General features: G+C 44.4%; 1 long non-coding RNA gene across 1 annotated transcript; it reads right to left on the reverse strand.

Moving 5' to 3' along the window:
- Positions 1–201: 201 nt before the first annotated feature.
- On the reverse strand, positions 202–4,956 carry LOC9270599 (uncharacterized). The gene is made up of 5 exons (XR_001541797.3): positions 4,494–4,956; positions 2,533–2,676; positions 1,201–1,286; positions 1,049–1,097; positions 202–966 (listed from the first exon to the last, which is right to left on the reverse strand). It is a non-coding gene; the product is annotated as an uncharacterized lncRNA (long non-coding RNA).
- Positions 4,957–25,325: the final 20,369 nt, after the last annotated feature.

Raw genomic sequence — 25,325 nt, forward strand, 5'->3', positions numbered from 1 at the left:
TGTATTTTTCCCACGCGTTTTTTGGAAACTGTTTTTTTCTCGCACATTTTTTTATTTTTAACGGACAATGGAAACTTCTCTTGTTAAGAAGTTAGATTAGTAGTATGCCCGTACTAACGTTACGGTTACGGTGATGTTTCGTAAGACTAGTGTGATAAACAAAAAGGAAATTCCTGCTGAGAATGAAACAACTTCATAGTGTAAATGAAATGATGTTGATCCATTAATTATACTTGCACCTCACAGCATATTGATTTACACACAAGACTTACTAACACATAAAACTCGTTGCATGATCAGCTTCACTTGAGCTATCATGATCAGCTTCACTTGAGCTATCAGAAGGGTTATCTGGAAAATAAGTGCAGCACATACAACAGTACTGGAGACCTAACATAATTTACAGGGTCATTCACATGTAATTACAAGTACAATAGACATGCTTTCTTTTTTCTCGCCTCTAGAAATAGGAATATTGATTCAAAAGTACGGTATGCTAATAGTTCACTAATTGTACTCTCCCAAGTGACTCTAGGAATGTGGACTTTGAAGATCATCTAATTTCTAAAGAACATCCTTTAAGGTGTTGGAGAGGTTCTTGTAAAACCACAGACATTAAAAATTACATGATTTAGTACAAGAAATTCAATCAAATGCTGAAAAAATAAATGATAAATTATAAACCAGTAAAACCCGATGTAAGATGAAGCGTCGTACTAAAATGTAAAAAGGGGATGCCTTCATGGTAAGCAAAAGGTATATAACTGTAATCTGACAAATCGGTAGGTCCTCTTGCTAAACATAAACCAAATGAACTTTATCCTATCCTTGTAGCTGCATTGTGTTGCATATATAGGAAATTATATTGGCATGGTCTGTAGTCAGTAGTCTTCAAATTTCATGATAAAAGATGATGCGATCTCATTATTCCATCCCTGTAACAGTAATGCATGCCTCCAAAAGCTTCTGAAATTTTTAATCCGGCACAGTGATTTTCAGTTTTTAATAAATGAGCAGTGATCTCTAAGAAACAGGAATGAATACTTACACCAGATGAGCTGAATTTCATGGTTGTGTCCTCATGATATCACAATCCTCTGAAATCAATGACATGGGAAAAAAAACACTATTGAGTGAAATATTTATGCAAGGTAATTGACATGGTGTACACGATATTATAAGAAAAAATAAGGAAGTTACGGCGGCGTGAACGAGATCAGCGAGGTGGACACTCAGACAATGACGCAGATGCAGTCCATGGCGAGGTACACCTCACTGGATATACCCTGAATTTAAGAAGAATGGAAACACTAATGGATCAAATATTTAAAACTCTTGTAGGAAATTTCATAAGGACAAATTTTATGTCTGCCACTGTTTTTTTTTTACCGGAGAACAGTGGGGAAACCCCCACGGTTAATTTTCATTTATAAAAAGAAGAAACTGTACAAGAGCGTGCAAAATTACAGAGCATCAATCCATGATTGAAACAGAGATCTATCAGCTATCTTAAGCCTAGGTAAATGTAGGTCTAATTCTTCTCTTAACCATTCATGGTATAATCAATATCGTAATCTTAACGATTCATGGCATAATTAATATCGTAACTATTATTTACCAGGCCGGAGGCCTAGTATAAATGTTGTATTTGAAAAGCTAGGTAAGTAACTATATAGTCTCATGCATTTCACATAATAATTTGTTTCCTCACAGGTTATCCAACCAATGTGAGTGTTGTATGCTATAGGGAGGGGAGGAAAATTAAACAGCAAGTATATATTCATTTATATTTTCAATTTCTCTCTATTTCAATCAATTTCGAAGAGATGCATAATAGCCATTTATATTGGGTTATGCACATACAAACATAAGAGACATGACAATGTCATTCACAATTACATCCAGTGACTTAATTTTGGGGTGTGAGAGGTTCTTGAGTAGCTTCACTCAGTCCTTAAGCTCCCTTGTGTGTCAATAATCAAAAGTTTCCGATGATAAACAGTAAAGAGTGGCATCAAATTAAGAAGAGCATTACGATTTACAGTTGCACAAATATAATAGATAATACAATTATCCAAACCTGAAATCGAAATCCCACGTACAACTACAAATTAGTTAAAAAATTGATGCAAATGTAGAAATAGTATCCCTCAACAACAATAATTGACTAAATTCATGTCTATCAAGAGCATCAGTTATAGCCCCACACCAGTACAAATTGAGTTATATTTCTCTTGAGCTTCATGGTGTGCACAAGGTACATTCCCCAAGTTTGTCAAGTGCATCAGCTGTGTTCCAATTTATCCAAACAACACTTAACAAAATTACTACTTCCCCATTCCTATTCATGTCTTACCCAATAGGCCAATACCAAAACCAAAACATTCCATGACAGCAGAAACTTATTCGCATTCATTCACAAACCACAAATTGGCAAAAACTTATTCGCATTCATTCACAAATCACAAATTGGCAACCTGAGCTTGAGCCACAAGCCTATGAGCAATGAGGCATGAGCTATCAACTACGGACCTTCAATTGCCAATCGGAGTCGCCGAGTAGGAGCCTCGGATGTAGGGATGTGGAGGCGTGTAGTGACAGAACAGGAGTAGTCAGGAATTTTAGTTGGGTAGTCCTACTTCAAAGGTTCAAATCACATATCAAAATTTTGGAACACTGCAAATCCCATATACAAGTACAAGTTAGTTAAAATGTGATTAAAATATATCAATAATATCTTATAACATCAATAATAAAAAAAGCTTCGGTCTCCCTGCAGCAAGGGGGAACTTTTGAAAAGGAATTAATTGTACGGAGAAGAGATCACAACAGATATAACTTATATGAAAGTTGAAACCATCCTGGAGCAACAAATTGTACTGCTTGTTATGACCGCTTGAGTTTTTCCTTGACATGTTTGTTCAGAACAATACACAGCAAGAGGCGATTCCAAACAGCCTCAACAACAGAAGGGGCTTGCAACTGTCTGTTACCTTATTCAATTTAGTTGTATGCATTTTTGTAATCACTGCTACCTTCAATGTCAAATAGATGCCGTCCCAGTCAGTCATCGATAATTTTCATGATTAGTTAATGCATAAATGCTAGAATTTTCCATGAGGAAATGATGTTGGTAAATTTTTCATGAAAAAGCAGTTCGTATAATTATTCTTTTAATAGCTAAACATGTAGTCAGGAAAAATAATAATGATGAAACATGTGTAATGGAAATCCACAATCTATCCCATTTTTAGTCACATGGATCCATAAATAAAATTTAATCTATGTATTGTTTAATCTTCATTGTAATGCACTCATCTAGCTACAGTGGGTAAGGAAAAAAAGTGAGTTCGAAGCATAAATATTTTAGTTATTCACTCGCCTTTGTTCCTTTGTAGCAAAAATATTTATGCTGACTGTAAGTTGCCTGTTGCGAAAGAATCATTGAATTGGAACTAAATATTTGTTCGTCTGCCACTTAGAAATGTAAAAATTTGTGTGATCAAATGCAAGGAATTGGGACAAGGCAGCTTCTCCTCTGATGGAAGAAAAAGATGAGTTTAATTTAAATGTATAGAGTATATTTACTCATAAACCATTTACATCTTAAACCATATTCATCAGTCCTTAAGCTCCCTTGTGTGTCAGTAATCAAAAGTTTCCGATGATAAACACTAAAGAGTGGCATCAAATTAAGAAGAGCATTACAATTTACAGTTGCACAGTTGGTGAGGAAAATAAAGACAAACAAGAAATTGACCAAGCGTACTCACCTAGGTCAGCTGCAAGGACCGCGAATAACTAAAATATTTATGCTTCGAACTTACTGTTTTTTTCTACCCACTTTAGCTAAATAAGTGCATTACAACGAAGATTAAACAATAGAAAGATTAAATTTTATTTATGGACCCATGTGACTGAAAATTGGATACACATTATCAAATTGTGAGCAGAACTCCCCGCAAAAAAAAAAGTGAGCAGAACTATTAGACTATCACATACTGACAGTAATTGCTAAAGCAGAGGATATCTCAATTGATATTATCTTAATCATCTACAGATGATTAATCACATTACTATCAGATTACTACGGTACAATCTACAGATGATTAATCGCATCGCATGGCTATCAGATTGAACAATCCGGTTTCTGAATAACACACAGATTTTTTTTTTAAAAAAAAAACAAGTTAGTTGTCTCAATCTCAGACCACAGGATGAAAGTCGGATACTAGGTCAGCCTTCTCCACGGACGACGACTCGATGATCAGCAAAGTGACAGCAATTAGACACAAAACCCTCCCAATTCCCCCCAAAAGAACACAACGCCCCCAACTCCGTCCCAGGCAAAAAAAAAAAAAAAACAAATCAAGAAACCGCTCATCTATCCAACACAACATAGCAACACCAGCTCTGCTTGACCTCTTGGATGAACAGACCGAAATCAAGCATCGATTGCAGCAAGCAGAGAGAGAGAGAGGGGGAATCTTTACCAGGGCGGAGAGGATTCCTTGCAGGCGAAGCAAGAACTACTCTCTCTGTTTTTTTTATTTTCCACCGATTAGGAGGAGGTCTCCTCCGCAATTCTTTTCCGGCTTTTGCAGCTTTTCTTCTTCTCTTTTCTCTCTCTGTCAGTGTGCATCGTATTTCTAGAAGAGGTGATGAAGTTCTGGCGGCACGGAGGAGATCGGCTTGGCTACGACGAGCCCGACAGCTTCTTCGGCGGTTTCAGCGGCCTGGTGGTGATCTGGCGACGGGAGGATCGAGGAGCGAGTATGGGTGACTTGGCTTCGGCGGAGGCAGCGGTGGATCGCCGTAGGGTGGCGGCGCGGTGGAGAGGCGAGGGGCGGCGTCGCAGTGTGGGGCTGGCGGCCACGATTTGTGAGTGACGGCGGCGAATCGTGGGCGGCGGTGCAGAGGAGATCGGCGATGATGGCGCATGCGGTTTCCGTGGATGGGAGCGGTACGCGGTGGGAGGTGAGGGAGGTATGGTTCGTTGGATCTAAAGCGGTGGATGATTCTCGTCCGTTGGATTTGATGAATGAGTATGTAGGTGTAAGAGTGAGTTGATGAATGAGTTGGATTCTGGTTTTTTTGTCTTCTTTTTTCTCATCAGTGATCCAATTTTTTTCCTACTCTGTCCTTTCTTTATCACGAACGACGAGAGCGATCTGGGGGATTTTTTTTCTCCGCGTCAATTAATCAGGGTCCGACTTTCCTTTTTTTCTTTTTTTTCGCTCTGGATTTTTTTCTCCGCGTCATTGAATCTGGATCGGACTTTCTTTTTTTCTTTTTTTTCGATCTTTTTATCACACGACGATGGAAACATCTCTTTTATTTTTTAAGTAGTATATAAAGATAGAGATAGAGATAGAAATAGAGATAGAGAGTAGAGATTGCTCTTATCATAATTACGCACGTGATTTTCTTTTCTTCATGTGTGAGCAGTAGGTAAGCTTATATGTTTTTTTAAGTAAATTACGCTAGCGGTTCTTAAACTTGTAACGAAGTTTCACTTAGATCCACAAACTTATAAAACGCGTATCGAGATCCTTAAACTTGGTTTAGTGTGTCATCCCGGCCCAAAGCCTAATTTAACCGTGGTCTTGCCTATGTGGCATGCCACGTGGACGATGACATGGCTAAATTTTCTTTTCCCCTTTTTTTCTCCCCATCTTTTCTCTCCTTCCTCACCTCGGGTGAAGAAAAATACGGCAGAAGGGAGAGGAAGGAGGCAAAGTGGAGAAAAAAAAAGGATAAAAAGGGAGAAAAAAGAAGGAAAAAGGGAGAAAAAATAAAAAAATCCATGTCATCGTCCACGTAGCATGCCACATAGACAAGACCACGGTCAAATGAGGATTTGGACCAGGATGATACATTAAACCAAATTTAGAGATCTTAATGCGCGTTTTGCAAGTTCGTGCACATAAGTGAAACTTCGTTACAAGTTCAAGGACTACTAGTATAATTTACTCTTTTTCTTTGAGTTGTACGTAGTATTTATGTTTCTCTAATCAGATTTATAAGTAATGTTTCTCTAATCAGATTTATAATCATACTTATGTTTCGTATGTACGGAGTCTTTTCGTACATATGGAATTCTTTTTCCGGCCCACAGGAAGGTATTAAATAATAGATCTAATCCGATGTGTAAAATAATGGGTTCACCAATTTAAGTAAAAATCAACGGTGAGATTATATAATGCGATGTGGCGATTTAGAAGCGTTTATAGGAGTGCCACGCGGTGGCTTAAGAGCGTTTATAGGGAATTTAATGGACTTTTAGTATATCTCTCCTACTTAAAAAATAAGAGGTGCTTTCATCGTCCGTCAAAAAGTATTTGGTTCGGACAAAAAAAAGTCCTGTCCGATTCCAGAAAAAAAAACGTGAAAACCAAATCCTGTCCGATTCCAGAAAAAAAATTGCATGAAAACCAAATCCGTTATATTTAAAAAATAAGAGGTGCTTTCATCGTCCGTTAAAAAGTATTTGGTTCGGAAAAAAAAAGTCCTGTCCGATTCCAGAAAAAAAAAACGTGAAAACCAAATCCTATCCGATTCCAGAAAAAAAATTACGTGAAAACCAAATCCGTTACATGAAAACAAAATCCCGTCGGTTTCCATTGAAAAAAAAAACGAAATTGCTGTTGGGCCATACCTCCAGAATGCCTATTGGGCTACAATCAGTTTGAGATTTCCTGTAGTCCAAAATATGTTTCAGTCCAAAGCAATATTTTAGTCTAATAGGACTTGGTTTGAATTATATCTTTCTATCCACTATTACAAAAAATGAAAATGTTTCCATCGGAATTTTAGTACTCATTCGTATTTGAGTTGATTTTCTAATTTTTATGTTATCCGTATGTAAGTTAGTTTTCTAATCCGTCAAATCCTTGCTACGTCTGGCATCATCATCATGTCAGCCGCATGTTAACTGCAGTCTGTTTCACACATGCAAGTTCTTTTTCATACAATAATTGTGTGCGACATGTGTATGCCTTTTTTTTATCTGAGATGCACGTGCTCGGGTTCCTTTTTCATGTGCCCCTTGCCACGCGCCGTGATTGGATCCGTGACGCCTCGCGCGGTTTGTTTCCTCTGTCGTGCAGCCATTGGGCCCACGGTTGTATAAAATTGTATCTGATTCTCTATACTGCACATTTTTTACGCATCGACATAATCTCTATTTCCCATTTTATATATACGTACTAAGTGGCCAGTGTAACCAGTTTGTCTCACTTGGGAAACCGAAAACTCTTGAAGTGACTAAAACTCTTCAAGTGCACTAGAAATTGATGTATGTACCTAAAAAAATATAAAAAGATTGAAAGTTTTGTTTATCATGCGCATAATCGGCTTATTAGGCTAGAAAATCAGTTTTTTTTAATCTCTAACAAAATCTCATTCCCTCTCGCTCTAGCATACGTCACCTCCCTGGCTAAGTTGCTGTAGAATAACCACACTATCTCTCCTTCTACCTTGCCATCTTACTTGCCATCTTACTTACTTGGTTGTTTGCTGATCATGCCTCTCTATCTATATACTCAACTTTTTCGTATTTTTTCCCGTTGCAACGGGCACTTTAGCTAGTAATAGATATATTGAAAATATTTTTAACGGTATTTTAGTACGTCATTCGTATTTAAGTCGGTTTTTAAGTTCGTTCGCTTTTGAAAATACATATCCATGTTTGAGTTGGTTTTTAAGCTTATTTACTTTTGGAAATACAAAAGGAGTCACTATATCTCTTTTAAAAAAACTCCGCATGCTAACTTAAACGCATGAACAAGAACCAAAGCTTAAAAAAAGGGACAAAAGTTGAAGCATAAACGCATGAACAGATCCAAAAATCCCTTTAAAGAACCCAATTTTCGGCTTACCCCAAAACCAACTGCGACACTTCCCCAAATCCCAAACCGATCCAAGCCCTCCAAATCAACCATCCCATCATTCCCTTACCCAAGAAAGGCACATGTGTACTCCAGCAGTCCAGCTCGAATCAATCAAGATGCGGCAGCGGCTGGATTAGTGAAGCGAAGAGCTGGATCCAATCGAATCAGATCACCCCAATCAAAGAAATCATTGCTTCACCTCACCCGCTCCTCTAACTAAATGGAGATGAAAAAAATAATCCTCAAGGTGCTCCTCTACCGCCTTGTCGCCGATGGCAGCTACCTTCATCTCCATGGTCGATGGTGCGGTGGAGATAACCAGCACATCGGCCTTCCCTTGTCGCACCGCGGCGCCGCTCCCTCACGTGCGCCGCCGCTGTCCGTGTGCGCTGCCGCTCCCCGCGCCGTCGCCGGCCATCGCCGCCAGTGGCCTGGCCGGCTTTGTGCCGTGCCCGTGCCCCGTCGTGTGCTGTCGCTCTGCCGCCCGATCGGCTTGGCCGATTTGGGCCGTCCATCCTGTGGACCAGCGGTGGACCACCCCGTGGTCCCGGTCCCCGGTGGACCGATCCCCTTGACCCGCTGACGTGTGGGGCCCATCTGTCGGTGCCAGCCTCTTTGAGGACGTCAGCGCTTAATCTTTTCCTTTGAGAAAATAATTAATAATTGCGCAATAAATCATTAATAATTATAGAAATCTATTTAAATGGCTCAAAACTTCTAAAATTCATATCTAATTCATACGAACTCCAAATTGGGCCATTCAACTTGCAAAATTCATCTAAAATTGAGATCTACATGTTTGTTTACTTTGATGTACTGTTTGCTTGGTTTTTATTAGAGTTTTTTCTCATTTTGCGTGCCAGCATGTAGAATCCGTCGTTTCGGAAGTTCGCAATCGTGAGAAAAAGAGTTCAAAAGATCGTTTGAAGAAGCAAGGCAAGTCACACATTCCCCTTGAGCATGTTGATCCCAATTTATAAATGTTTTACCATTTGCAAATAAATATGCATGCTTTGCTAATTACATGGGAATAGAGTTTACCTATCTACTTGCTTGTGCCATGTTTACTTGATATCTGTCCTTTATCAACCGTGGGTAATAAATCGCCTAGCTTGTGTTACTTATGTGACCCAGCTGGAACAATATGCTTAGCCCTGCTTAATTACCACTAGCTAAGTTGATGGCATAATTGCAGTATTAGACCTTTTTAATATCAGAATGAGCTGCGTGCTCGAGACATCTGGCCATGTTTCATGGTCGTAATTATCCAACTAAAATGCGACTGAATGGTGGGTTGTGGGTGCATAGTTTTGCTAGTCGCACCCATGGCAATTAAGGACCAGTTCATGGGAAACCCTAGTGCTTACCACAAGCGGGAATGGGTAACTGCTTGATCTGAATTATAGCTCGACCCTTTCCTAGGCACCGGTGGCGAGGGTGGGCGTGATGGAGTTGGGTAGGCCGGGGTGTCCGGTTGTCCAGCTGCCGGATTCACCGCGGCGCACGAGGGCACCGCCCACCTCCTTGGTAGGGGGTGGGGGTGAAACCTTAGCATGGTGTGGATGGTTAGGGGAGAGTTATATGAAGTGTCTTGTCACAATCACTCGACGTGGTGACGTGTGCATCATGGGCACATGATGACGCGGTGACATGCCGGTGGATTGTATCTTGTGGGTACAGTTGTGCACCTCTGGCCAGAGTAAAACTATTTGAATAGCCGTGCCCGCGGTTATGGGCGATCGACCAGATTCACCGCGATTAGTCTCACACTTAATAAATCGACCCAATGCACTGTAGTTCAGGTGGGTTGGTTGGACCTGTTCAACGTGGTGTAGCGTTTATCAGTGGAGATTTAATATTACCTTAATTACTCGACTGTTTTACTGTTTTGCTCAATAAAATGTTTTACAACCGCCTTTATGCAAATAGCCACAAACCTCCCTTTGTCTCTCGTTGCACGAATGCATCGTTGGTGTGGCTTGCTGAGTACAGTGGTTGTACTTAGCCTTGCTATTGTTCGCCCTTTTCAGAAGTGTAGTGCTTCTGAGCTGAAGACGGAGTTAGAGGACCAAGGCTCAGACCCCAGTTGAGTTTCGCCTGTGGAGCGGAGCTGAAGCCCCGCTAGGATCGTCTTTTCCGCAGCTGCTGCTTTTGTTTCTGTGCGAGGACTAAGTGCCTCTTCTGTAAGTATTTTACGCTTTATTTACATTTGGAACTCTATATTACTTGTTGTTTTGTGTACCCTGGCTGGTCCTGGACAGGGATTTAATACACAAAATAGTCTAGAAATTTGGGCTAAATTTATGGGCGTGATACACCACCGCCCACAGAAGGAGAGTCGTCGGGCCGCCGCCGCCTCCCCTCCCGATAGATCCGATGGAAGGGAGGGTGCCGCCGTCGTTGCCGAACCGCCACCGCCGTCGCAGGGATGCTGGGCCGCCGACTGCTCCCCTCCCACTGGATCCGGTGGAGGGGGCCATCAGGCCGCCACCGCCTCCCCTCTTAGCTCCGACGGAGGGGAGGGTGCCGCCCGCCACCGTCAAACCATCATGCGGCCCCATGGCGAGGGATAGGAGGCGAGGGCGGAGAGGCACCACCGCCCACGGAAGGAGAGCCGTCGTCGCAGGGACGTCGGGGCGCCTTCAGCCGCCGCCCCTGCCTGCCGCCTCTATTTCCCGCCGAAAGGGAAGTGGGGGAGATAGAGCGGCGCCGCCGGTGGGATGAGGGGAAGGGGGAGCGGCGCCGCCAGTGGTGGGGAGGGGAGGGGAGGGGGGAGAGGCACCGCCAGTGGGGTTGGGAAAGGAGGAACGACGGAGGGGGAGAGGCGTTGCCGCCACCGTTGTTTTGAGAGAGAGGGGGGAGGGGAAATGATTTTATGGTTAGGGTTTGGGCTGTTGAACTTTTATATTAGTTGGGATCAATCAGAATCGTCCATCAGATCGGACGGCTCCGACTTCTCCCGCGTCAGGCCGAACGCCATTCCCACGCCGCCACATGGAAAAAGTTCACTTTAGGTCCCTTAAGTTGTCCCCAATTTTGTTCCCAGGCCGCCCACACTTTTGCGCCGCCTCATGGACGTCGTGTACACTCCGTATGGAATAAGTTCACTTTAGGTCCCTTCAGTTGAACTTTTTTTTATTTCATTATTAATAGATTTTCTTAAAGAGCTCATATCATGTAAAATTAAACCTTAATCATATAATATTTTTATATTTGTTATGATTTTCTTTACTCGTTACAACGCACGGATATTTTTTCTATGTCAAAAAAAAGAACCACAACATACAAGTGAGAGATATATGCCACACGCACCCGCAGGCACATGTTTAAACAAGATGGCCAACAGATTTTCAATTACATGTCTAATTGTTTTATTTGGGTGATTAAATTTGTTTTCATTTACAGAATTAGTTTGCTCTATTTAAGCTTTTTGAAAATTGCTAAAATTTGAGAATAACTTTTCCTACTACATATTAAATTATTTTTAGCTAATGGAATTAACGAAAAATTAATTATATATTTTTTATCTTTTTACCAAAAGTCACTGCAATTTTTTATTATTATTATTATTATTATTATTATTATTATTATTATTATTATTATTATTATTAGTACGATTCCTTTATCATTTTTGCCCAGCACCGTAAGATTAAAATTATCTTCACCCGTTACAACGCACGGTAATCATTGGTAGTAAAATTAAAATAGCATTCACCCATTGTATGGCAGGTAACCATTGGTAGTAAAATTAAAATAGCATTCACCCATTGTATCGCATGGGTATTTTTCTAGTCTTAACTAATTAAAAGATTCCTTTCGTCACATCCCTCACACGCGATTTTCATCCAATTATCATCCGTAATCTGTGAGCCCGCGTACGCGTTATCCGTCTCCATCACAATCGGATCGAAAAACATGCAAAAAGAATGGACAAGAACAAATCCAAAAATCCAAAATCTCCCTAGGTATGCTTCCAAATAAATTTTTGTTAGTCATATATTTCCATGTCCTGAGCGATTTGTGCAAACCGTATGCATAGTTCGTTGGGTCCGACTCGGTTCCAGAAAAAAAAAAGTTGACGAGAAAAAAAACAAAATCAAAATCAAAGAACGATGTCTACATCAATGAAATCAATCACCGCAAATACTAACAGAATGCTGAGCTCGCTAGAGGTCGAGGCCACTGCTCGTCGGGGACGCCGCCACTGCCGCCGGGCCCGAGGCCGAGGCCATCGCCGCTCTCGCTGCTCCTTGCTCGTCGAGGACGAAGACTCCACCGCTCCCGCTGCTCCGACGCCACTGGATGGCATCACTCCTATTGCTAGCTGAGGACGAGGACGCTACCGCTCCCGCTACTCGCCGGAGGACGAGGACGCCGCCGCTCCCGCTGCTCGTCCATGGTGAGACCGTCGCACCTGCTACTCGCCGAGGAGTTGGAGAGTGGAGAAAGCGCGCCGCCGTCGCTGGGGCCGATGCCGCCCTCCCCCTCCGGCCAGATCTGGGAGGGAGGGAGGGAGGGAGGGGAGGGAGCGCCGCCTCCGCCACTATTGCTCCCTCCTCCAGCCGGATCTTGGAGCTAGGGAGGGAGGAGTGCCACCTCCGTCGCCTGCGGTGGCGGCCTCCACCATCGCTCCCCTCCTACAGCCTGATCCAGGAGCGGGGAGAAAGGAAGGGGAGGGGAGCGCCGCCTCCACGCCGCTGCCCTCCCCTCATCCAGTCGGATCTGGGAGGGAGGGAGTGGATGGCGCGCTGCCGTCGCTGGGAGAGAGAGAAGGCGTGCCGCTGGGGAGTGACGAAGGAGAGACGGGAAGACAGAGAGAGCGACGAGAGAGAGAAGCGAAGGCGAATGATTCTAGAGAAGCAGATAAGGTTCGAGAGGAGGTGGGGTCCACATTGATATTTTTCTTTGCCGTGCGCTCCAACAAATGTAGCTACATCGCATGACACAATGTTCATGATTCTCAATTGGTTAGCCTGTGAAACATGTGACCTAGGGTTCGATTCCATGATCTTTTTGGTTTTTGCTGGTTATCCTCTGCTGTTCTTTTCCCTTTCCTTTTTTGTAAAATTTCCTGCTGTATTTTTTTCAACACTTTATCACCTTCCCTTATTAACAAAACCGGCACATACTACATCTGTTTTTTAAATAGATCACGTCATTGACCGCTGGGCACACATTTGATCATTCGTCCTATTAAAAATGATCTTTTTGGTTTTTTTCTGGTTATCCTCTACTGTTCTTTTCCCTTTCCTTTCCTAACCTTTTTTTTTTGAAAAATTTCCTGCTGTATTTTTTTCAACACTTTCACATTTTCTTATTAACAAAACCGGCACATGCTACATCTGTTTTTAAAATAGATCACGTCATTGACCGCTGGGCACACGTTTGATCATTCGTCCTATTAAAAAAATTATGTAATTATCATTTTTTTGAGTTGTTTTATCAGTAAAAGTATTTTAAGCAGGATTTATATCTTATGCATTTGCATAAAATTTTTGCATAAGACAAATGATCAAACATGTGTTTAAAAGTCAACAACATTATCTATTATATAATATAAGCTATTTTTTTTAAAAAACCAGCACTTATATACTGCTATAGGTGCCGGTTTTTTCAGCCACGCGGTGTTCTAGTGACAAAAAAATGACACAAATCTAAAACCCATCCAAACGTCGACATGACTGCACCGCCAGCGTCTCCTATGCCTCGATCTGTTTCACAAAATCGGAAGAAACTCAATTCGAGCATACTCTGTCCAAAACATATATTGATGCCTAAATCAATACTCACAACATGCTAGATCAATGCCTAGGTCAACAAAATCCACGACATGTTGAAGTCACAGATGCCGCCGTTGCTTGCCCGAGGCCGAGGCAGCTGCACATCGAGGACGTTGCCCCACCTGTGCCGACACCGTTGCCTCTCGTCGCCACATCGGGGTCGTCGCCACCTATTCCTCCCATATGCTACAACCATCGGCCTCATGTCATGAGCATCATCCATATCCTGTAAAATAAAATGTAAAGCAAATTAATTGTTCGCGAACAAACTTGACTTTTTGGTCATTATACACATCATCGATGCTTATGATCATGCTTGGGGTGCTTCAATAAATATATTTATTGAAATCAAACTTCAGCTGCCCATCATTACCCGGTGCAACGCACGGGCATTTTGCTGGAATATTATAAAAATTTAAGATGTTTTTACTGTAGCTTTTGGTAAGTTTATCTCCGTGTCAAGTTGCTTTTCGCATTCGCTCGTCTGTCCATGCGTTTCCGTTGTTGCATTGGATCACAACGCGTGATGTGGAAGGGTGGAGATCGCATCTTCCGAATTTTTTTTATTTATAATTTTTTTTATTAAAAGTTTAACAAAAATAATTTTCCATTTTGAAAATTGACGGAAGTAGTCGCCTACCGCCCTCTGGGAAATCGCCCTCTCAGAGGGCGGCGAAAATGACGTGGCAGACGGCCGTTCGCTCTCGGGCGACGGCCGTCAACGAAATTTGCAGGCGGCCCCCTTGCCGCCCTCCGCTAGGGCGATTTTATACTGTGCGGGGGGCCGCCTGCAAATGGGCGGCGAGGGGGGGCATGGAATTTTGCAGGCGGCCCCCTTGCCGCCCTGGGGGAGGGCGATTTTGTACTGTGGGGGGGGGGGGCCGCCTGCAAATGGGCGGTGAGGGGGCATGGAATTTTGCAGGCGGCCCCCTTGCCGCCCTGGGGGAGGGCGATTTTTGCCTCCCCCCTATAAAGCCCAGTCCCTCCTCTGTGAAATTTCATTATATTCACTAAAAATCCAAAAAAAACGAAAGAGAGAGAGGGGAGGGCAGCAGAAGGGGAGCGGCGAAGCCCTGCTGGTTCGCTCAATTCATCACAGGTATGCTCCCATACATCTTTTGCATTTGTACTAATATGTTATGTTTGAGTATATATGTTGCGTTTTAGTTTTAGTTCCATATATTTTAGCACATCTGTAGCACACAGCACATATGTGTAGATCCAGAGCATAGAATATAATAGTATGAATTGAGACATAGACAGTAGTGTTAATTGTAAGATGTAGTTTAGTTTGATCTGGAGAATGTAACGTAATTTTAGAAATTTAGAGAACAATATTGTAGAGAATGTAACTTAGGGCGTAGTACAGAAATGCGAGGTTAACGCAGTTATTGTTTTCATCAGGCACAATGTCAAGTAAGGTCACATTTCAGATAGTTCACAGTGAAGGAAATATTAGATTTGGTCCAGATGGTGTTGATCTGTCAGATTTTGTAATGACATCTAAGGGCATCGATAGGCCTGCGGAGAGAACATTTCAGTTAATTTATAGTTGGTTGTTGAGAGGATTTAGAATAGACCAAGAAGTCTACACAATGTTAGTGTCAGTTGTAGTGAGTCGTGCAACAGAAGGTTATTTTTGGGAACTAATGCCGATGGACAGCACTGATGCTTGGAGACGGTATGTGGAAATGGCTTTTGAACGGTCATGGCCCCTCGTTATATTTGTGTCGGTACAAGAGAAAGATATAAATGTTTCAATGCAAACCGAAGATGTAGAGGGTCCTATCAATGCAGGGGATGTTGTTGGACCATCGATGCAAAATGAGGAAAATCAACCAAGGGAGGAGCAGGCTATGGGCATGGCGGATGAGGGGGAGAGAGTCGGTATAATTGTTGATGAAATGGAGAGGGAAGATTCGGATAATGAGGAAGTGGACGACGACGCATCATCCGATGAGGAAGGTGATGTAATGGGCACTGATTGGGCAAATGAGGACTTCTCTGGACTTGTTATATCAGAGGGTGATCATGTACCCTGGGAGTATAAGGAGAACGAGGTAATTGAGGGTGCAAGGTATGCTCATAAGGATGAGATGAAGGAGGCGGTGAAGCATTGGGCAGTTTCCTTGCAGAGAGAGTTTAGGGTGGTCAAGTCAACAAATTATGTGTATGAAGTGAGGTGCATGAAGGAAGATTGTCCGTGGCGTGTCCATGCATATAAGGGTAAATGGAATGATTATTGGAAAGTTAGCATTGTGACCGAGCACAAGTGCTACTTACAAGGGGTGGAGAAGTATCACTGAAACATCACTTCAGCTTTTGTGGCAAGTGAGATGTACAGCAGTGTTGTTGGTAACATTGGCTTTGAACCAAAATCAATTATTAGGCACATCGAGAACAAATTCAAGTACTCCATAATCTATGCAAAGGCCTGGAGAGCCAAACAAAAGATCATTGAGATGAGGTATGGCATATTTGAAGCTTCTTATGATAATTTGCCTCGTTTGTTAGCCACCATTGCCCAGAGGAATAATAATACGTACTATGACCTACATACATTTACATCGGTTGATGATCGAACAAAGAGTGTGCTGCAAAGAGCCTTTTTCTCATTGGGTGCTTGCATCAATGCTTTTGTGCATTGTCGACCTGTTCTATGCATAGATGGAACTTTTATGACAGGTAAATACCGAGGTCAGATATTGACAGCAATTGGGTGTGATGGGAACAACCAGGTTCTACCTATGGCTTTTGCATTTGTAGAGAGTGAGAACACTGAAAGCTGGTACTGGTTCCTAGAGAGAGTGCACATTGCAGTGGTGCGTATGAGGCCCAACGTTTGCCTTATACATGATCGTCATGCGGGTATGTTGCGGGCTATTGACTACTTGCAGAACGGTTGGGATGAGAAGGGACTTCCAGCTAAGTGGCCTGATGTTCGGAGTCGGTGGTGCATGCGTCACATGGGTGCAAATTTCTACTAGCAATTCAAGAACAAGCATCTTATGGAGCTCTTTAAGAGGCTCTGTGCACAGAACCAAGAGAAGAAATTTAATGAGTTGTGGGACAAGTTGGATGAGTTGACAACGAAGCAAACAGATGAGCAATCTCGCAGACCACTAGTTGAAGGTGACGAGCCTCCCATACCTCTTGGTGCATTACATGATGACCCACCAACAATGAGAAGGAGGTCAGGGTCGTCCATCAGAAATTTCACTCAGTGGATTGAGAATGAGCCTAAGGAGAAGTGGTCTCTATTGTTCGACACCGATGGATCTCGGTATGGCATAATGACAACCAATTTGGCAGAGGTGTACAACTGGGTAATGCGAGGAGTTCGGGTACTTCAATTGGTTGCTATTGTTGAATTCATCCTTCACGGCACGCAAGCGTACTTTAGGGATCGATACAAGAAAATTGGTCCGTCCATGGCCGATAACAACATAGTGTTTGGCAACGTAGTGACAAAGTACATGGAAGATAAAATCAAAAAGGCACGGAGACATCGAGTTGTTGCTCAGGGCACACAAGTGCATCGGTATGAAATAATGTGTGTTGATAGGAGCAGGCGTGGTATCTATCGCAAGCAAGCCGTGCAGGAATGTGTCTTGAAGGCGGATGGTGGATGTACCTGCAGTTGTATGAAGCCGAAGCTTCATCACCTTCCTTGCTCACACGTTCTTGCTGCTGCCGGTGATTGTGGCATATCTCCCAATGTGTACGTCTCAAATTATTTCAGGAAAGAAGCAATCTTTCATACATGGAGTGAGGAGATATATGGGTTCGGGATCTCAGGATCTTACACAACGCTGAGTGCCCTAGTTTTTTATATTCCAGATCCATCTAAGTTAAGGGTGAAAAAGGGTCGACGCCAAACTAGACGCATCAGAAATGATATGGATGAGTCAGAAGCAGGTGGGAGGACTTTACGCTGCAGCAAGTGTGATCTGCGCGGCCATACTTACAAGAAATGCCCGAAGAATGCAGAAGTTCCAAGCGGCGCAGATGCTAGTCCATCTGGACAGGCAAGTGATGGTAGGCGACCACCTGGTGAAGGAACAACAAGCAGGCGCGCAAGGCCAAGGAGTCGTCGCGCAGCAGGCGATTCCATGGTGTAACAATGCTTTCGATTTAGGAAATAAAATGCTGTTGTGATGTAATGAGTGTTCGGACTAAATACTTCTATCGTGTAATTTCAATTCAATGTTGTTGTAATGAGTACCTCCGACTATTGTTGTACTAGTAGTATTGCGAACTATTCGGTGTTGTATCATAATGTTATCGTGATGAGTGTTCGGACTAAACACTTTTGTTTGTTTGTACTCTCGTTTAATATGTGTTAGTAATTCGCTTATGAACATTTATTACTTATGTTGAACTAATTATTTATATGTTTCTGATCAACCTATTTGATGCAGGTATGGCGTACGACACACCGGCGCTGTTGAACCGTGGGATTGACAGGAACCACCGCTCGTTCCTGTTAGCAGTCGAGGGTGCACAGCTCGGCACCTTCCGTCCACGCACGTCGCGCGAGTGGTTGCGTGTCGACCCCCGTCACGTTCCTTGGTACACGTATGTTCACATTTCAACTCAACTTTGCTTTGTGTTGTACTTATGTTTGAAGTTTGCTCTATACAGGTTGCGTGCGGTAGGCCTTCTACCACTTTGTAGGCTTGTTGAGGCGGCGGCGGACGACCGTGACCCAGCGAAGCGGTGGGATGCAGACCGGTCACTCCTTGCCGCTCTTGTAGACCGCTGGAGACCTGAGACGCACACGTTCCACCTTCCCTGTGGGGAGATGGCTCCGACACTGCAGGACGTGTCGTACCTGCTCGGGCTACCGCTGGCGGGAGCACCAGTTGGTCCCGTGGACGGTGTTTTTGGGTGGAAGGAGGATATCACTGCGCGCTTCGAGCAGGTGATGCGCCTTCCACACCTAGGACCGACCAACACCCTTCCTCCGTACTCTACAGTCGGGCCTAGCAAGGCTTGGTTGCTCCAGTTCACTGTAAGTAAATAAGTTGTTATTATCATACATGCTTATTTGCACCGGATGAGTGTTTTGTACTAACATTTCATTCTTAATTGTAGGCGGACCTTCTGCACCCTGACGCTGATGATTACTCGGTCCGACGCTCCCTTGAGGCGTACCTGTTGTGGTTGTTCGGGTGGGTGATGTTCACTAGCACCCACGGGCACGCTGTGGACTTCCGGCTGGTCCACTACGCACGGTCCATCGCGGATGCTCAGCCACAGGACGTGCCGCAGTGGAGCTGGGGTTCTGCCGTGCTAGCAGCCACGTACCGTGCCCTCTATGAGGCGTGCACGAAGACTGACGCGGGAGCGATCATCGCTGGCTGCCCTATGTTGCTTCAGCTTTGGGCAGCCGAGAGGTTTGCCATAGGTCGACCAGTGGTGGACAGCGCACCCTACGGGGTTGGTCGCAGCGCGCAGTGGCCAGAGGACGGTCCCACGATGGGGACTTACTGGTGTCGACGTGGGGTTAGTGCAACTTCGCTGCGTTATAAGTTTATCAGTCGTCTTTTTTTTTTCTTCACATAACATGTCTAATTCCAATCATGTTTATTGCAGCGTCGTTACGCTCACGTCCAGGTGAGACGTGGTTACCCGGACTTCGTGTTCGAGTTTGACCGTCTCCAGCCGAGCGACGTCATCTGGGAGCCGTACACAGAAGAGGCCGTCGCTGCGAGAGCACCGCTAGGACTTTCGTCCTTGTGCACACGCGACCAGGCTTACTGGCTCACCATCCTGCCGATGGTGTTCGACATTTTCGTTGAGCCTCACTGCCCGCATCGTGTGATGAGACAGTTCGGACTTAGGCAGGTGTTTCTGGGCAACGTGCTGCCGACCGTCCTCCCTGCCGACCACTCGTGAGTTCGGATTGTTCATTTCTAAATTTTTATGATAATTACTTCATCGAGCCATATAATTTACCTCTCTTCACAGGTTGACTCGACGGGGACAGCTAGCAGGCGCACTTTGGGCTCCACGTGTACAGCAGTACGTTGACGACTGGGTGTTAGCTACAGAGGAGGTGATCAACGAGCTCTTCCCACACACGGAGGAGAACTACCGTGACTACCTTCGCTGGTACCTTCCTCGCACTCGTGCGCGTGTGACCTTCACTCCAGACGCCCCAGAGCCGCACGTTGCCGCTGTCACGGACGCGTATCCCACGCACCGTGACCGAGACTACTTCGTGGCGGTACGTCCAATTTGTATTACTTCTTACAATTATTTCATTTATCTTGCATAATATAGGACAACTACTGAATTTTTTATTTCCATCTTGCATAGGCTGATGCCGCACGGGATATCAGTGCCGATATCACCGCAGTCCAAGTGAGGTTGAACAGAGGTTTGCACTTGACTGACGTTGAGCAGAGGGTGACCTTCGACCGGATGCAGGAGAAGATGCGTGCGGTCATGCGCGTCTTCTCCTGTCGCAGCGCCGTGGACGTCGTACCTCCAGCTGGTCCGGTACAACCACGGCCTCGCGCGCCTACCGTCGGAGCAGGACCTCGACCTACGGCACCTGTTTCGCACGGTACTGCTCAGCCCAGAGGTTTCTTAAGTTTTGTTTCTGTTTTTCTACGAAAACATCACCCCGTCGTAACTTGATGTTCCATCCTCGCAGAACCTCGTTTGCCTTCGAGCGCCCCTAGCTTCGGAGCAGTGCGACCTACAGCACCGGTTTCGCACGATACAGTTCAGCCCAGATATTAGTTCATTTTTGTTTCAGCTTTTGCACGAATATGTCACCATGTTTTAACTGCACGTTTCCTCATTGCAGGACCTCGTCTGCCTTCGAGCGCGTTCGCAGGCACGACCGGCGCTTCCGCGAGCTCTGCAGGGGCATTCGCCACCTCTTCGGGCGCGTTCGCCAGCTCTTCCTCTCACGGAGCGTCGATCCCTCGCCCACACGGTACTTTACTTTTTATTACTACTGTTAAATACTTGTACGAAACTGATGGTCCTTGTCCAGCAGGATTTGCAGCCGGGATCTTCGGTACTGGGGCCTCTTCGTCTCACGCCGGTAGGACTGGTCCTACTAGCCAGTTCTACGACGACGACTTGCACGGTGCACACCACCACGACGTACTAGGCTCCTCTCAGCTTGGAGGAGCTCCAGAGGCGCACACTCAGGAGCAGCCAGAGGTCACACCTGTACAGGCAGGACGGGTTGGCCGTGCCGTACCCCCGGACCGACTCACGTACTCCCAGGGGCACATTAGGGCGCAGGGTAGGAGGGACAGGGGTAAGAGGCCTCGTCAGTAGTGTTCTACCTCTTCAGTCCTTATGTGACCGTTTCTTTTGGCTTACAAACTTGTAAAGCAGTACTACTTTTGCTATTACTACTGCAGTACTACTTGTGTTTGTCTCGTCTACATAGTTCTTTTCATTCATATGGTGCTAGAACAACTTATGCTCACGATAACACACTTTCGGCGCTTCACGGTAGTGTCAGATCCAGTAGCGCGCACAGTCCACAACAGCACACATGAAAAGCGGCAGCTCGAGTTATCACTATCAACTTTCGGCGCTGCCTGTTGACATAAAGTGAATCACGCCCACGCGTGATCGTCTTGTCACATCTAATGAATAATGTATCTCATTGAGTTCACATATATTCCAGTGAAAACGACGCTATATAATTGACAATCTGAAGGCAACCTCTTCATATCTTCTTTCCCACTAGCACACCACACACGAAAATGGAAGCCTATTCATTGGTAATACGTAATCTAGATTTGAGATTATGTAGAACATTCTTCACTACAATTTTACATTTTGGCAGCAAACCAAATATGATCAAATGCAATTTTACCTTACCAAATATTTGGAAGTGCCAAAACTTGCTTATATTTTGGCACTAACAAAATATTTGTACGGTAACAATCCAAATATGCCCTAAAAAATAATAAAATTGTATTTTACCAGTCTTGGAGATTTTAATCTTGTATAGTTTTCAATATAATAAGATTTGATAACTATTGATATTTATACAAAAATATAGAGCACAGTATAAAATCGCCCTCCCCCAGGGCGGCAAGGGGGCCGCCTGTAAAATTCCATGCCCCCTCGCCGCCCATTTGCAGGCGGCCCCCCCACAGTACAAAATCGCCCTAGCGGAGAGCGGCAAGGGGGCCGCCTGCAAAATTCCATGCCCCCCCTCGCCGCCCATTTGCAGGTGGCCCCCCGCACAGTATAAAATCGCCCTAGCGGAGGGCGGCAAGGGGGCCGCCTGCAAATTTCGTTGACGGCCGTCGCCCGAGAGCGAACGGCCGTCTGCCACGTCATTTTCGCCGCCCTCTGAGAGGGCGGGCGGTAGGCGACTACTTCCGTCAATTTTCAAAATGGAAAATTATTTTTGTAAAACTTTTAATAAAAAAAATTATAAATAAAAAAAATTCGCATCTTCCCACCATAGTTTCCATTCATCATCCGACGTGTAACCGAAACGGGCTTGTGCAACATCTGGCCCTGCAGGTTTGATGCAGAGCAGACCAGCCCATTAACGGCCTAACCATAGCTTTCTCTCGGTGGGTCCTGTTTGGCCACTCAACCAAATTTTAAAAATAATGTGCATGTTTCTCAAGAGAGAAAAATTCTGCATGAGACAGCCTGCGAGCGTAGGGTCCAGACCTGTCGAACCTAAGTGGACGAGTTAATTTTCTGTTATGTTCAAATTTTATTGAGTTCTTGAATTGATTGGAAGTTTGGAACCACCTAATGCAAATAGTGCTACTAACCGCGTGGTGAAACCATTTTTTTTCACTTTTTTTTGTTAGAAGATTTGTTTTTTCATTTGTTTTGTTTTCTAACAGTGTTAGTCAACGCATGTATGGAAATAAAAATAGGAAGCAGCGCTGAACAGGCAGCCACTATAAAAACATATAAGCAATCTAATGTTACGCTATGGAAACAAATTCTTTCCCTAATAAAAAATACGCAATAATTCCGGTCAAAATTTTCATTTGCCATTACCTAATTTTTTTTTCGTCCGCAACATCCTGAGTCCACCCCACAAAAATCATCCCGAGTCCGCGTCAAATCGGTTTTGATTGGGATTTTACATATATGGGACTAAACTTAAACCAGTTCATTTTACACCAAAAGAACTTGCATATACAATATACTAAAATTAGTTACAAATTTCCTCGAATTAGATCCCAAATACAAGAATTGAAGAGCGGCAAACGAAGAAAAAAAAAACCTAAATCGAGCAAAAATCTAGCTACAGGAGTTATGGTCTCACCTGTTTTGATCTTCGACCGCACATGGCATGATTCGTTGCATGCTCTACCAATTTGCTTTGCGTTGTCGTTGAACCTCGCCAGAGACACGAGTGTCATGAGTTTGCCACCGCCGAGCTTCAGTCACCGTCGCCAACTTCGAGCTACCGCCACCACTTCCCAAGGCCATATTTGGCATGAAGAGTGCACGGAGTGACCACCGGCGGTGGCTTGGTCGAGCAGCACCACCCGCCACCGCCTCTCAAGGCCAGATCCAGCGAGCCTCAAGCTGGATCTAGTGAGGAGCAGGGTGGCGGCGGCACCCCAACAAGGAGGAAAGGGGACCGACGATGGGGGGAGGGAAAGCTGTAGTATCGAGATGTCGACTAGAGGGGGGGGTGAATAGGCGATTTAAAACTAAATGACACCTAATCAAAACTAACCTAAGTTGCTAGGCTTGGTGAGGGACAAGACTAACTAAGCAGCTAAGTTATGTTTTGCAAACCAAGGGTGATAGAGGCTCAATTATATCTCTAGGAAAGTAAATCACACTCCTATATCAATGTTTAGCAATCCTAGGGTGATATGATCTCAAGTATGTCTCTAGGAATATAAATTGCACAAATGTAAATGCTACAATCAAATGAGACAAGGAGACAAGAGAATTTTCACCGAGGTTCGGAAACTCGCCGGTTTCCTACAACCCGTTCAGGCGAGCCCAACTCCACCGCTCAACCACGAAACCACTGCACACCTCTTCGTCAAGGGGTGGGTAAGGCGGGAGCCGGCCCACGGAGAGGACTACCCAAGCCTCGATCACTCGGTGTAGTTCTTCCTTCACTCCGAAGGTGGTGAACTCCAAACCACTCACAACAGGCGCCGGGCCTCCTCCACAATCTTCTCGGAGAGGTCACCGAGCAACTTCTCCACAAGCCGTCTAGGAGGCGGCAACCTCCAAGAGTAACAAGTGATGACGCGGCTCAGAGATGATCAAGTGCCACACTAGCTCTACAATAGAAGCAATGCACTTAACTCTTGGCTAGAATAACCTCAACCACTACAATGGATGAACACTAAGCTCAAATGTGTGTGAGAGAGGTGCAAGGGGTGTATGCAATTGAATTGGGTGCCAAGAGAGACCCCTTGCTGCTGGTGGGGGAGTATTTATACTCCCACCCACCAAAACTAGACGTTGGGGGCGTAATCCCCCAACTCAGTGCTCTGCCGGTCTGACCGGAGGTATGTGGCCGGTCAGACCGTGCTACTCTACAACGGCTAGTTTTCTAGCTGTTGTAGGGTTATCATTGGGCCCCATAGCCCTGGCTGGTTAGACCGACATAGGGTGGCCGGTCAGACCGGCCTAGGCTCGGTCAGACCGCCACCAGCTCGGTCTGACCGACGTCAGCTCCGGCGGCTCTGTATCGGCCATCCAGAGCACACCATCCCGGCCTCATGGCCAACTGGTCAGACCGGCCTTGACGCGGCGGTCAGACCGGCCGAGACCCTGCGGTCAGACCAGCTACACAGACCGGTCAGACTGGAACTTGGGCCGCGGTCAGACCGGCTCTGGTCAGGCCACACAGTGAATGCACAAATTGAAATATGGGGAGAGTTTAAATGCGAGCACAAGTTTAAATGCATAATGACCTAATGTGGCAATTTGGTCATCTCTTTACTAGGTTATTATCCCCCTTGATAGTACGGTGAAACTAGCAAATTTGATCTCCCTACACCTCGATAAATTCAAAATGAAAACACTAGTTTACCGTCTTCTATTCCTTCGCTTTGTGGCGTCAAACTTTAATCCTTCGATAATCCTCCATGCACACATATCACGTGGTACTAACACAAAATATAACTCAAAGAGAGGCTGTTAGTCCACAATTAGCGCTTGTCATTAATTACCAAAATTAGCATCGGGGCCTAGATGCTTCAATCTCCCCCTTTTTGGCAATTGATGACAAAACACCACAAATATATATAATCAAACATGAAACACAAGGACATTTTGCAATGAAATGAAAATGCTCCTCCTAAACATGTGCATATCAATTACAAATAGCAAATATGGAACAAATGCACTCTCATTCACATTTCAACATAGCACAATCACATATGCAAAATACAATGAACTTCACATATGGATCAAACAATTTGCATAGAATGGTCACAAATATATCAAAAACACATCAACCATCCATCATAGCACAAGTTCATCCATAAATCATAAGCATCCAACTTACAAGCGTTCAACGATAGAGGGATCACAAATAAACATAGGCTATTACAAGACCAGGAAGGGTCCAAATGACATAGAGTTTAACAAAACGAAAAATAACACACAAGATAAAGAAATAGCCCATACCCATACATAATATAGCCCAACCGCC

Source organism: Oryza sativa, chromosome 12 (genome assembly GCF_034140825.1).
Source record: "Oryza sativa Japonica Group chromosome 12, ASM3414082v1".
Lineage (NCBI taxonomy): Eukaryota > Viridiplantae > Streptophyta > Magnoliopsida > Poales > Poaceae > Oryza > Oryza sativa.